General features: G+C 37.1%; 1 pseudogene; it reads left to right on the top strand.

The window, feature by feature from the left end:
* LOC144368937 (ATP-binding cassette sub-family A member 13-like) overlaps positions 1 to 12,452 on the top strand; it is a 405,121-nt pseudogene that overhangs the window by 160,950 nt on the left and 231,719 nt on the right.

Raw genomic sequence — 12,452 nt, forward strand, 5'->3', positions numbered from 1 at the left:
CACTTAATTTGTAGTTCTTAGGTTTCCCTGACATTTTCAATAAAACATGTTGTTATTAAATAGACGAGTAATTCTGAATGTTTCCTCCTGTATTCCTCAAACTAATCTTTAAACTAAAGCAAATTAGAAATTCAGAAGAAAAATGGTCTCTATTAGACTATTTGAATAGTTTGGTTCCAATTCCAACAAGTGGATAAAGACTAAAACATGTATTATTATTGAGTTATAGGTTAGTATTATAGGAAACATTTGAAAAATGAATGTCTTTTTAAACTTATATTTTAATCTGTAAATAAATTTCAGAAGCACTGTAAGAAAACAAATTCTTTCCCACCCTGTATTTCCCATGTAAATAGGATTCAAAAGATATTTTTGTGTCTATTTATGTGTTTTCCAAGAGCAGAGAGAATTAAAAATTTAGAATTTGTGTTCTCAGGAGTCTTCTTTTTACTTACCAAAAAAGAAATGCTTATTTTCCCATAATGTGAATGGCTTTTAGTTGAGTAAATAATACTGAAGGTAAGTAAGGTGACCTTTACAATTTTTTTAAATGGTAGAAATTAAAATGATACCAAGGTTTCCTCTACCTGACACACTGAAATAGATGTATACGCAGAAAGCCAACATTTCCTTTAAAGAATTCAGTCAATAGTATTGACTTTCCTTTTGTTTTGCCTTTATTCAGCTCTACTTGAGCCTCCAGAATTTATTAACTCGTCTCACCAAAATCTACAGTCAAAGAGGGAGTGCAATTCTAACTCTGACCTTTTCTACCAGGGATCCAGTGGAATAATATGTACCAGGCTCCAGAACCAGGGGGCATGACATTTGGCTGGGTTTGCTGGATGATTCTGTTTGATTCAAGCCTTTATTTTTTATGTGGATGGTACTTCAGCAACTTGATTCCTGGTAAGAAATCTGCACTTTATAATAAAGTCAACTTAAAAAATAGTTTAAACCTACCTATATGAATTTTAGTATAATTATTTGTTCTTATAGAAGATATCTGAAAGGGAACTCATAGGACATATTTTAAAAGGAGCAGTGACTTTTTGAGGTGCTTGCATTCCAGGTGAAAAGTCAAAGGTCAGGTGAGGGGTTAAACCAAACAAATACAGGGTGAAAGTCCACCAAGCCCACTTAGCAAATTCCAATGGGTAGGCTCTGTCAATCATATTCAGAAAGGCTCCTAATTTTTCCAGTGGAGTATCTGAGGGAGATGGGCATGAGGGGAGTTGGGGAAAGAGAATCTGAGGCCCATGATGATGATGGCTCCCAGACAGTAGGCTACGGATCAGGGTACCCTGGACAAGGAGCTTAACCAAGGGAAGTGGAGGAACCATGTCCTCAACCGGCAGCTGGTTGGTGGGAAAATATGGAAGGTGGCCAGGCTGAACAGGAGGGCTTGGAATTGGATTGGCTGAGGGTCAGGAGCCATCTCCACACTCAAGGCCATCAGTAGGGCTTCTCCAAGTGTGGTTCACTTTTTTTCAGTGTGTAGAACACTCCCTGGGGGTTGGAAGATGAGCACACCCATCACAGGGAGAATCACCAAGGGTGGATTGTCTCTGCTTGGTTAGGAGGGAAAGAAGTGTGCCTTTACTTTTATGATTCATGCCCCCAAAAGCATAAATCACACTTAATTTTTTAAAAGTTAGAAACAATGTTTTGATGGTATTGAATTTTCTTGCTGAATATAAATATGACTTTGACTACATATTTCCAAAAGAACTGGAATCTATCCTTTAAAATTAAGAGTGATAAATGGAAATTCCAATTACATGCAAGTGAAAATGGAGAGTTAGAAGGGGGGAACAAAAAGCCTAGTTAATTCTGTCTGTGAAAACACATTCCAGACTTGGAGAGATCATGCATTCTTTAAGGACAGATACATGTAGAAACAATGTGGGTCATTGAAAAACTTATTTTACAGAAAAGGAGGAAAATATGACATTAAATAGTAGAGAGAGGGCATTATTTTGGTAAAACTTAGAATGTATCATCTTGATACTTGGAATAAAATTTAAGAAAAGATGGACTGTAGGAAATAAGAGATTATGAAAAAAGAATTGCAAAGGCCTTAGCAAACTATATGAGAAAAAGTTGGATATTGAAAAGAAAGAAATGTTACAAGATAGGCATGTGATGTCAATATAAATGGTAAAGAAGCAGTAATGAGCATAAAAAAATCAAAACTGGTTGTCACCAGCTGGCCGAGCTGGCAAGATGTGCTAGGGTCAGAGGAGCTGGCTGCATCAATAAACTGAGAAAAAGGTGAAGAAACTACACAAAACACAAATGTGAGTTTCTAAGGTCGAGGACAGCACTGCTCGGTGACCCCAAGTGTCAGCTCCATGCTGGGCATCACTGGAAAAAGCAAGAGAGAGAGCACACCTGGAACCCCCCTGTTTATTGGGCAAAAGACATTTGATAGAATATTTCACCCAAATAAGGCAAGGGGTAGAGTTTTGAAGGGTGGAGTTTTGCTTGGTGATGTCCTGACCCATCTCAGGTGCTGTGTGGCATCACAGGCAGAGTGAGAGGAAAGGCACCGTTGCCTTGCATAGCCCCATCAGCACCCAATGCCAGACCAGTCCCCTCATATGCTCAAATGCCCATAGCTCACACACAAAGAGCCAATGGATGGTTCACGGCACCTGGTCTGGATAGATGAAGATGCAGTCCTGGAGGACGAGGAGGAAGTCACTAAGAATAAGGGTAAAGTGGCTATCACTCCTGAGAGGGGTACGCATCTTTGGAATAAAGGGCACAGGAAATGGTCATTTGTCAAAGGACGAGGAAACCTAGATTTGCCGAGGAAGTGATCATCACAGCATAGAAAATTAATATGAAGGAAACTTATCTGAATAGAAAGTAGCTGATGACTTGAAAGAGAAGCATCCTACAAAGATTAGCAAAAACGAGATACCTACAGCAATGATGAGATGAGGTGAAATGTGTTTGGGGGCCAATAGTGATCTGATTTCCTTTGTACCATCAGGACATGAGGCATGAGGATCCTGGGGGCAATATTTTCATATATTATAGTAAAGTAAAGGAACTCAATTAGATTTCCCTCCAAATCCCACATCAACCTTTTTCTATTAGATTGAAGTCCTATGCGAACAAACTGTTTTCCCAGACTAGAAGGTAGATGAGTCAAGCCAGGCCAGGGCATAGCCAACTTCTCAGGCCCTCTGGGCATTTGCAGTGAAAGAGCCCCCTGGTAGAACAAGTTTCAGGAAAGAGAAAAAGGGAGAGAGGGTGAGGGGAGAGAGAGATAGAGAGATATCAGAGAAAGCAGTCCTGGCTGCCTTCCAATTCTGCATCCTTCTGCAGCATAACTGAGCTGAATTTGAACAAAAGGGAGCCATAGCTGTAGCTGGTAGATGTAGTTAGGCTTTTGGATATGATGATGATGATGATGATGATGATGATAATAATAATAATTTGAGATGGATAGCATTCCTCCACTGCCTGTGTCTTGGTGAGGATGATCTAATCTCCCGGGAGGCACTGATGTTGTAGGAGTAAGAATGGAAAAGGTGAGAGGAGAAGGGGTGAAAATGCACATAGAGGGACATTCATCAGGTTCACAGAAGTCTCCTGCCTAACAGATGCTGGCCAAGGGGCTGCGGGCCATGAAGACTGGGGAAGGTCTGGGAATTCTCTGTGTTCTCAGTGCAGTAGGGAGGGTGCAGAGGGAATGAGAGGACTCAGGGTGAGGAGCAGCTGACTATCTTCTAGCTCAGGGCACCCCTGTAGCTCTCAGTGTCCCCTGTAGGTGTTTATGATAAACAAGAAACTAAATGCTAAGTGAAAGCTTTAGCTACTGCCAGAAGAGACAAAACAGAAATATCAAAAAATGAGGTAAACCCATTATTATTTCTAGTTTGTATAAATTCAACTGAAAAATGGTACAATGATTGATCATAGATACACAAAAATTTTAAGCATTACTGTATATCAGCAATAAATACACAGTATAAATGGCAAGAAATTTCATTCTTAAAAGCAATAAAATGGTCTCTCATCATGAATCAATGTAAAAGAGAATATGTATCAAAAAATTAAAATGGCAAAGAATATAATTTATAGTTGAATGAATAAAAAGAGATGCTTTATCAGTGAACAGGGATATTCATCATTATGAGTGTGTTGATTTTCTCCAATTAATGTACAAATTTCTATGGTTTTAAATAATGTAACATCTAATATGCAGCATTTCGTTAATGTAATATAATGGAACTTACATAAGTCATTGAAATAAAAGTGCCAAAGAGAGGAATATGTTTTTAGTTGATAAAATGTTTCTGAAGGATAGCTAGAAATATAAATCTGTAATAATGACCCCAAATTATTAAAAATGATGAGGAAGAATGGAGATGGCTGATGATTTACATAAGATTCTCACTATAAATTGACAAGGATTTAAACAATGGCATGCTCATGGAACACAGAGCAATGGAATAGATTAGAAAATTCATAACTGATCCAAGGGTCTATCATTTACTGTGATAAAATTGACATTTTTAATTAATGGGAAAGGATATGATATTCTTTAATTTTTAAAAAGGTAAAACTCTTATTCATAAATTCTTTGGAAATAAATATCATTGAAATTAATGAAGAGGGCTGGGTATGTGGCTTAGTGATGGAGTACTTACCTAGCATAGTTAAGGCCCTGGTTTTAATCCCTTGCACTATTATGTCCGCCCCCTGCCAAATAACACTAAAATAATGAAAAATAGAAACAGGAAAAAGTGATTTTCAGATGAGGGAAGGACTTTCTAAATATAAAAGACATAAATCATAAAAGTTCACAAGTTCCTTTGATAAGAATTTGTTAATATTTCAAAATATTCAAATAATTAAAATGATAGGACAATTTATAAGCTTATAAAACTTTAAATACTCATTGAAAGAAAAGTTAAAATTCTCAAATCAAGTTTAAAAATAACATGTTGTTTGGTGTGGTGGCCCATACCAGCAATTCAAAAGGCTGAGGCAGGAGGATCACAAGTTCAAGGCCAGCCTCAGCAACTTAGTGAGGCCCTAATTAACTTAATGAGACCCTGTCTCAAAATAAAAATAAGGGCTAGGTATGTAGGTCAGTAGTTAATCACCCCTGGGTTCAATCCTCAGTAGACAGAAAGAGAGAAATATAGAGATAGAGATAGAGATAGAGATAGAGATAGAGATAGAGATAGAGATAGAGATAGAGATAGAGATGGAGGAGGAGGAGGGGAAAGGATGGGGGAGGAGGGGAGGAAGATGAGGAGGAGGAAGAGGAGGAGGGAGAGAGAAAGAAAGAAAGAACATAATGCGTGTCAATAGAAACTCTTGCAGATAACTTGAACAAATCTTTCATTAAAAAAAGAAAAGTTTATATCTAATAAACTTAAGACTTCATGTCACACAGGAGCATAAAATTACAAAGACATAGAGGATAGCATTTTTCTTCTCTGACTAGAAAATATGACAAAAATGATTATGATCAGTGGAGAAATATGTAGAGGGAAAGGAAAAAAAATTGCTGGTGATCTTAATCTGACTGCTATCATCAAATATTGAATTTATAATATGTATAAAATCATTAAAGTGTTTATTCTCTTTGATACAAATATGTAAAAAGTCCAAAAGATATTAATATTTTTATCACAGATTCTTCATAAAATAAAAAAAACGGGCAAACCTACATTTCTGAGAATAGCAGATTTATTAGGTGATTTCTGTTACATATGTAAGTTTGTATTACTATGAAAGAGTATTCAATTCTTGAATTCTCTTTTATAAAAACATATATTGATGTGGAATAGGTAGGTCATATGCTGCTGTGGTATAAAGCTGTCTTATGAGACAAAGCATATAACATAAGAACAATCAGGTTTTTTTTAAAAAAAGAAACAACACAATTTGGGCTGATGTGCCCTGAAGTTCATGTGGAATTGTGGATGTTCTGCTTTCAATGTCTTTGCATTGAACATGCATTTATTTTTTTAATTTAAATAAATGGCACAAGTTAACAATATATTATTTTTTTTCAAAATGCCAAATGATTTAATAAAAAGAGGAAAAAAACAAATTATAAGGAAGGGGCACATACACATACATAGTGGAGCGATAGATACAGTTTAGATCAAACGAGTGTGATATTGGCTGAAAGAATTTAACTTAGCAGTTTTGGTGATGAATACCCTTTTAGTCCTCCTCTTCCTTAAGGGGGATTCAGAGATTTAGGTGTGTTCTTTTTAGGAAGAACTGAATGTGGATGTGTCCTGAGCAGATAGAAGTAGCTTTCCTTTCTCTTCTCCCTTTTCCTCCTCTCTTTCTTGACGGCTTAACATAAGAATTATCATGTTAACAATTTTTGCTTGTTTGTTCATGGTGCTGGGGTTTGAACCCAGGACCTCATGCATATTAGGCAAGCAGTATACCACTGAGCCACATCCCCACCCCCTATCTTAACAAAATTTTAAGTGTACAGTAAATATTGTTAACTATAGGCACAATATTGTAAAGCAAATCTCTAGGAGTAATTCATTTTGTATAACTGAAACTTTGTATCTTTTGGTTAATACCTTCTCATTTCCCTCTCCCATTAGCCTCTAGTAACCATTATTGCACTCTGCTTTTGAGTCTGTTTTAGATTGCTCAATCAATGGTATCACATAGTATTTCTGTATCTGATTTCACTTAACACAATGTCCTCCAGGTCTATTCCTGTTGTCACAAATGGCAAGATCTCCTTTTTAAAGGCTGAATAGCATATATAATAGAATAATAAATATCTGTGTGTACGTGTGTATATATATGTATCCTCTGTGTGTGTGTGTATGTGTACACATGTGTGTGTACATTTTAGTCAGCTTGCAGTTCATGGCTTCAGAGATCAAAGGCTATAGACAGTCAACTCCATTCTGTGCCTTAGGTGAGACAGAATATCATGGCAGGAGTGTGGTGGAGGAAAGTGTCTCAGAATGTGGTCACTAGGAAGCAGAGAATGAGACTGCACTCACAAAGGGCAAAATATATACCTCAAAGACACCCTAATGACCTACCTTTATCATCATACTCTTTTGCTATGGTAGTCTGTCTCACCTCTGCCCCAGAGCAATGGAGCTGGGCATCCAAGAACTTACACCGCTGAAACCGTGAGCCAGAAAATAAAGTTTTCCTCCTCTAAAATTGTTCTCATCAGATTTTTTTTGGTAACAGAGGTAAAAAACCTGACTAAAACTGTGAGTGTATCACAGTTTCTTTATGCATTCATCTGTCATCACAGAACATTTTTGTTTTTACATCCTGACTCTTATGAATAGTGTTGCAATGAACATAAGAGTGCTGATATCTCTACAACATACTGATTTAATTTCTTTGGATATATACTCAAAAATGGAGATATAAGATCATATAATAGTTCTATTTTTTTTTGAGGAATCCACAGCTGTTTTCATGGTGGCACCACTTTACATTTCCAACATTAGTATTCAAAGTTTTTCTTTTATCTGCTTCCTAACACTTCCTCCTACTTTTTTTTTTGTATATATAGTTACCTTCTGAACAAGTATGAGGTGAAAGAACACTGTTGTTTTAATTTGATGATTAGTCATATTAAGCATCTTTTCATGAACCTATTTGCCTTTCTTAAGTCTTCTCTTAAGTAATGTTTGGGTCCTTTGCCCTTTTAAAATTTAGGTTGTTTTCTGACTTTTGAATTTTAGGAGTTTCTTAAATATTTTGGACATTGTCCTTGTATCAGATACGTGGTTTGCTAATATTTTTCTCCCATTCTGTGTGTTGCCTCTGCATTTTTTTTTAATTTATGGTGTAGAAGTTTTCAGTTTGTTTTAATCCCAAGGAGACAGTGTCTTTCAAAAGATAATGATATATGTTGTAGGTAAGATGGATTATAGGTGAGGGGACAGGTAAGGAGATCCATTGGCAGTAGCGCTCCATTCCTACTGTAGGGTTTGAAGTCACTTCCTCTGATGTCTGCAACATCCACTCAGTTCCTAATCTGGGAAGGAACACGAGTGTCAGGCTTCTGACATTCTCTGGTGTTCTTTCTCTCTCTCCTCCTGCCTTTGGTCTGTGCCCATTCTTAATCTCTCAGGTTGCTGCTTGCTGGCTCTGTATCCCATTTCTGATGATGAGTTTGCAGCTTGAACTTGTAGATGTATATGGATTCTCTTGTTTGGACCCTTGAATAGAATGAGATTTTCATTTATTTTCTCATTTTTTTCCCTGCTTCTGGCAGCTCTGGACATCAGTGATTAATCTCCTGGACATATGATGTACAAAAACTTACAAAAGCATTTCTCTGGGGAAAGAGATTATGAATGAGGAGGGGAATATAGAGGTGAGCACATCACGGGCTTTCTAGAGGACTTTGATAAATGAGATCTGAATGCATTGGAGAGGCTGGAATGAAGAAAGGAAATAGAGAAATGAGTCTATCAGAAAAGACTCCTTGCGAGAGCAAGAAATACTGAAAAGACTGAGCCTCCAAAAGAGTTGTAAGCAAGGTTTAAATGAGATATTTGTACACCCATATTTATAGAAGCATTATTCACAAGAACCAAAAGGTGGAAGCAGCCCAAATATCTGTCAATGAATGATATATTCATACAATGCATCTTACTTACCTTTAGAAAGAAAGGAATTTCTGACACCTTCTGTAAAACAGATGAACCTTGAGGAGATTGCACCCACTTCTTCAGTCCCACTCTGTCTCCTGGTTAGCATCTCCTGACCCTCTAAACAGGAGCTTTGAGTTGCCCAGTAACAAAAGGACACTTTTATATGAGGCTCTTAAAACAGGCAAACTCATAGAGACAGACAGAAGAATGGGAGTTTCCAGGAACTCTGGGGAGGAAGCAGTGAAGGATTGTAATTTAATGGGGACAGTTTTATTTTGAGAAGGTGAAGCATTTCCGGAAATGAGCGAGGGTGATGCTGGTACTACCATGTTGGTGCGCATACACACAACTGAACTACACATTTGAAAATGATTCAGGTTTTAAATTTTGCTATGGATTTTTACTGCAATTTAGAAAAGATGGAGCCTTGAGATAGGGGTCTGCTGTGCAAAAGTGACCACTCCCAAGGTCATCTTTGAGAGAAGAAAGTTGAGTTGAAGCAGGAAGGCAATTTGGCTCAGAGCAGCTGAGTGCTGGTGGAAAAGGCCCCACCCAGAGACCACTGAGTCACTCCTCATCCCAAGAGTCAAGGGAGTATCGGCTAAGCTGGTGACTTTGCAGAAGAGCTTTGTTATTCCCCCCACCACCACCACCACCAAAACTAAATGAGCTCAAAGAAAAAAAGAAATGTTATCTAGAGGACTCGCAGATTAAAGTACCAAAATTGACTGTCTTTTGGATCTACCCTGGCCTATGGGACCAAGCTGTGTGAATTTTCTGAATTTGAAACTTACTGTCATTCTTTTAGGGAAAACCAGCATCTCTTGCTCCTCTCCACATCTCTTCTTCTTCCATTGTTTCAGGCTCCACATTCCCTGCCTTCCCATTAGGTGACAGTTGCAATGTCAGCCCATATCTTCATGCTCCCACTCCTGCAATCTCTCGTGGTTAGCTTCTCCCAATACACTAATTTGAGGAGCCTCTAGCTCCCTCAAAATTGGTTCTCACCCTACCACACTCAAACTGAGACAAAGATCTGCTAATTTTACTTTCTAAGTCTCTCTTAAATCCACCTGGATGCACCTTTCTTTGCCAGGGGACATCTTCACCCTTTCTTTTATCAGGCCAATGTGTTTTATGACCTCAAATAAGTTAAGATTCCCAGCTAGACTGGATTCCACATCTTGTAAAGGGAAGTAAAGGGGAAAGGACCTTCAGCCACCTTTAAATTATGAACTCCCGTCTCTACATTGTGTTTAGAGAAAGAAAGTGGTGGATTTTTAATAGTTTCTTTTTTTGTGATTACATTAACAATTTTAGCCATAGGCTAGATAGGAAGGAAGATCAGAGTCTATTCCAGAATAAAACATCAAAGCAACAAAGTCTTTAAAACACAAATTTAAAAATAAAAGACATAGATATAGCCAAAGATGGCAATGAATATTTTTCCTTTATTATCATGAAATTGCTGATTCTTCCCATTTCAAAAGTTAAAGTTCTAGTGCTGGCAATTTGCACGTCCTTTAATTCTATAAAGCATTCATTTTCAACTTTGACAAAGTCAGCCAATAACAACAAACAATAAAAATGATAGAAAATGTTGAAGAGGCTTTCACATCTACAAGTTGTACGGCAGTTTCTAGAAGTTCTCTTTGAAATGATATTTGTAGGTAATAAAACCTATATCCATGTATAATTCAAGAAGAATAATGTAATGTTTTAATTGCAACATGAAAGAGAAATAGGAAGCAATTTGTAATAAAACAATAAGTTCTCATTGCTCAGGTCTGACTTCATCAGCACACAGAGGGAGGTATTCAGATGCTTGCCCTTATGAGGAGTAAGTCTGGATTGAAAATGATCCAAAGCCATTAGTGGAACTAAAAGTAAAGGAAATGCATAAATGTAGACACTAGAATAAAACTTCATATGAAAGTGAGTAATGACAGGTCAGACTTAAATATATGTAATACAAAGATGGAGAAAGCTTATATTCAAGTAGAAAAGTATAGGCAGAAAAATTAGACATGATTGAAATGGATGAAAGAACTTTCCTTATTCTAAGTGATCTGAGTCTTATTTAAAATCAACCTACCAAGTAATTTCCTGTGTCATCACACGGGCCAGGGAATGAGGACACATGGCAAAAGATTTGCCTCTTATTTTATAATTCCATTCCGTGTCAGTGCCTCCAGTCAATCCCCATGTTTTTAAGAACTTTAGAGATTTATTCTTTAGTAGGTGATAGAAAATAGAAGATGAATTGACCAAAGAAACAGTGATATAGAGATGCCAAGAGGGTAGATATTTGGAAATAGCATCAGAATAAGATTGAAAAGTAATTGAAAGCTTTCATGTTAGTCATTTCAATGTATAATTTTTACACAACTAATTTCATATTGAAATATATATATATATATATAAATTTCATATTGAAATATATATATATATATATTTCATATTGAAATATATATATATATATAAATTTCATATTGAAATATATATATATATTTCATATTGAAATATATATATATATATATATAAAATGGCAGTAATATAAATTACTTCGCCTTTTGATAATGATGTTTAGTGCATTTCATTAACCTCTGCTAAGTTAAAAATCTTAGTGTTAAATGCAGTACAATTCTTCTGTCATATATTTGCATGTCATGGGCCAAATGAAGGCTGTGTGGCACTGCAAATTCAAAAGCACTAAGTGGCATCACTATGGATAGTGTGGTGCTATGAAATGATGACCAGCGTTAGCATCACTTGATAGTCTTCTGCTTAGTTATACAGGGTTGCATTCCTGCAGAATTCAATGTGCTATACATGGAAACTGCACAGAAACTTTGGGTTTATGTGTCTAAGCTGGGATAACTAAAGGGACTTCTCACTTGCAGGAATGTTTGATGGGTCAAGTTAAGGACTGTTCTTCGTCGGGCTAGGCTGTCCTACACTTCATAGGACACCTGCTATCCCACAGCTTTGCACACTGAAGACTACTGCATCATCCCCTTCATTTATTTATTTTTTTCAACATTTTCTATTGGTGCATTATAGGTGTACCTAACAATTCTTGTTACATACTCACACATGCACCTAATATAACAGTATAATTTGGTTAGTATCACTCCCTAGCATCTCCCCTTCCTCTTCTCACCCACATTTTTGTTCCCTTTCTTCTACTAATTTCCCTGAGATACTTGCCTTCCTCCTTATACTTTCTTTTAAACTCTTTTAAAGTTATTATTTGCTTGTTTTGTTTTGTTTTTGGATATTGGGGATTGAACCCAGGGCCTCTCACATACTAGGCATTGCTCTGCCACTAAGTTACATCCCCAGCCTGTACCACCCCCTTTATATTAATCATGCCTTTTTACTTTCTGTAATCTGATGATTAACATCTTGGGGCCTTAATGGCTCTGGAGGGACTGCCCCTCCCAGGCTAGACACTTCCCAGAGATAATAAGTGTCTGGCCTGTGAGCGTGCACTTGTTGTGCAAACCCTCCAGGCTAGAGCCCCCACTCCCATCACCTCCTTTATGGGGCTCTCATACTCTGGGGTATTATCTCCTGCCTCAGTGATTACCCAAGGCCAGGTTTGAGATAACTAGAGGAATCCATTATGCCCCATAATCTAATGACATTTTATTAAAAAAAATCAATTTTAAACCTACTTAATCCAACTCACCTGTTCCTTCTCTTAGAAACCATTGTATAGGCTCATGTTCACATTTCCTCTTCCCTCTGTTTGGTGCTACCCTATGTTTGTTCCTACTGAGAACTATGAGTAATAAATTTTCTTCT

The sequence above is a fragment of the Ictidomys tridecemlineatus genome, chromosome 12 (assembly GCF_052094955.1).
Source record: "Ictidomys tridecemlineatus isolate mIctTri1 chromosome 12, mIctTri1.hap1, whole genome shotgun sequence".
Taxonomy (NCBI): domain Eukaryota; kingdom Metazoa; phylum Chordata; class Mammalia; order Rodentia; family Sciuridae; genus Ictidomys; species Ictidomys tridecemlineatus.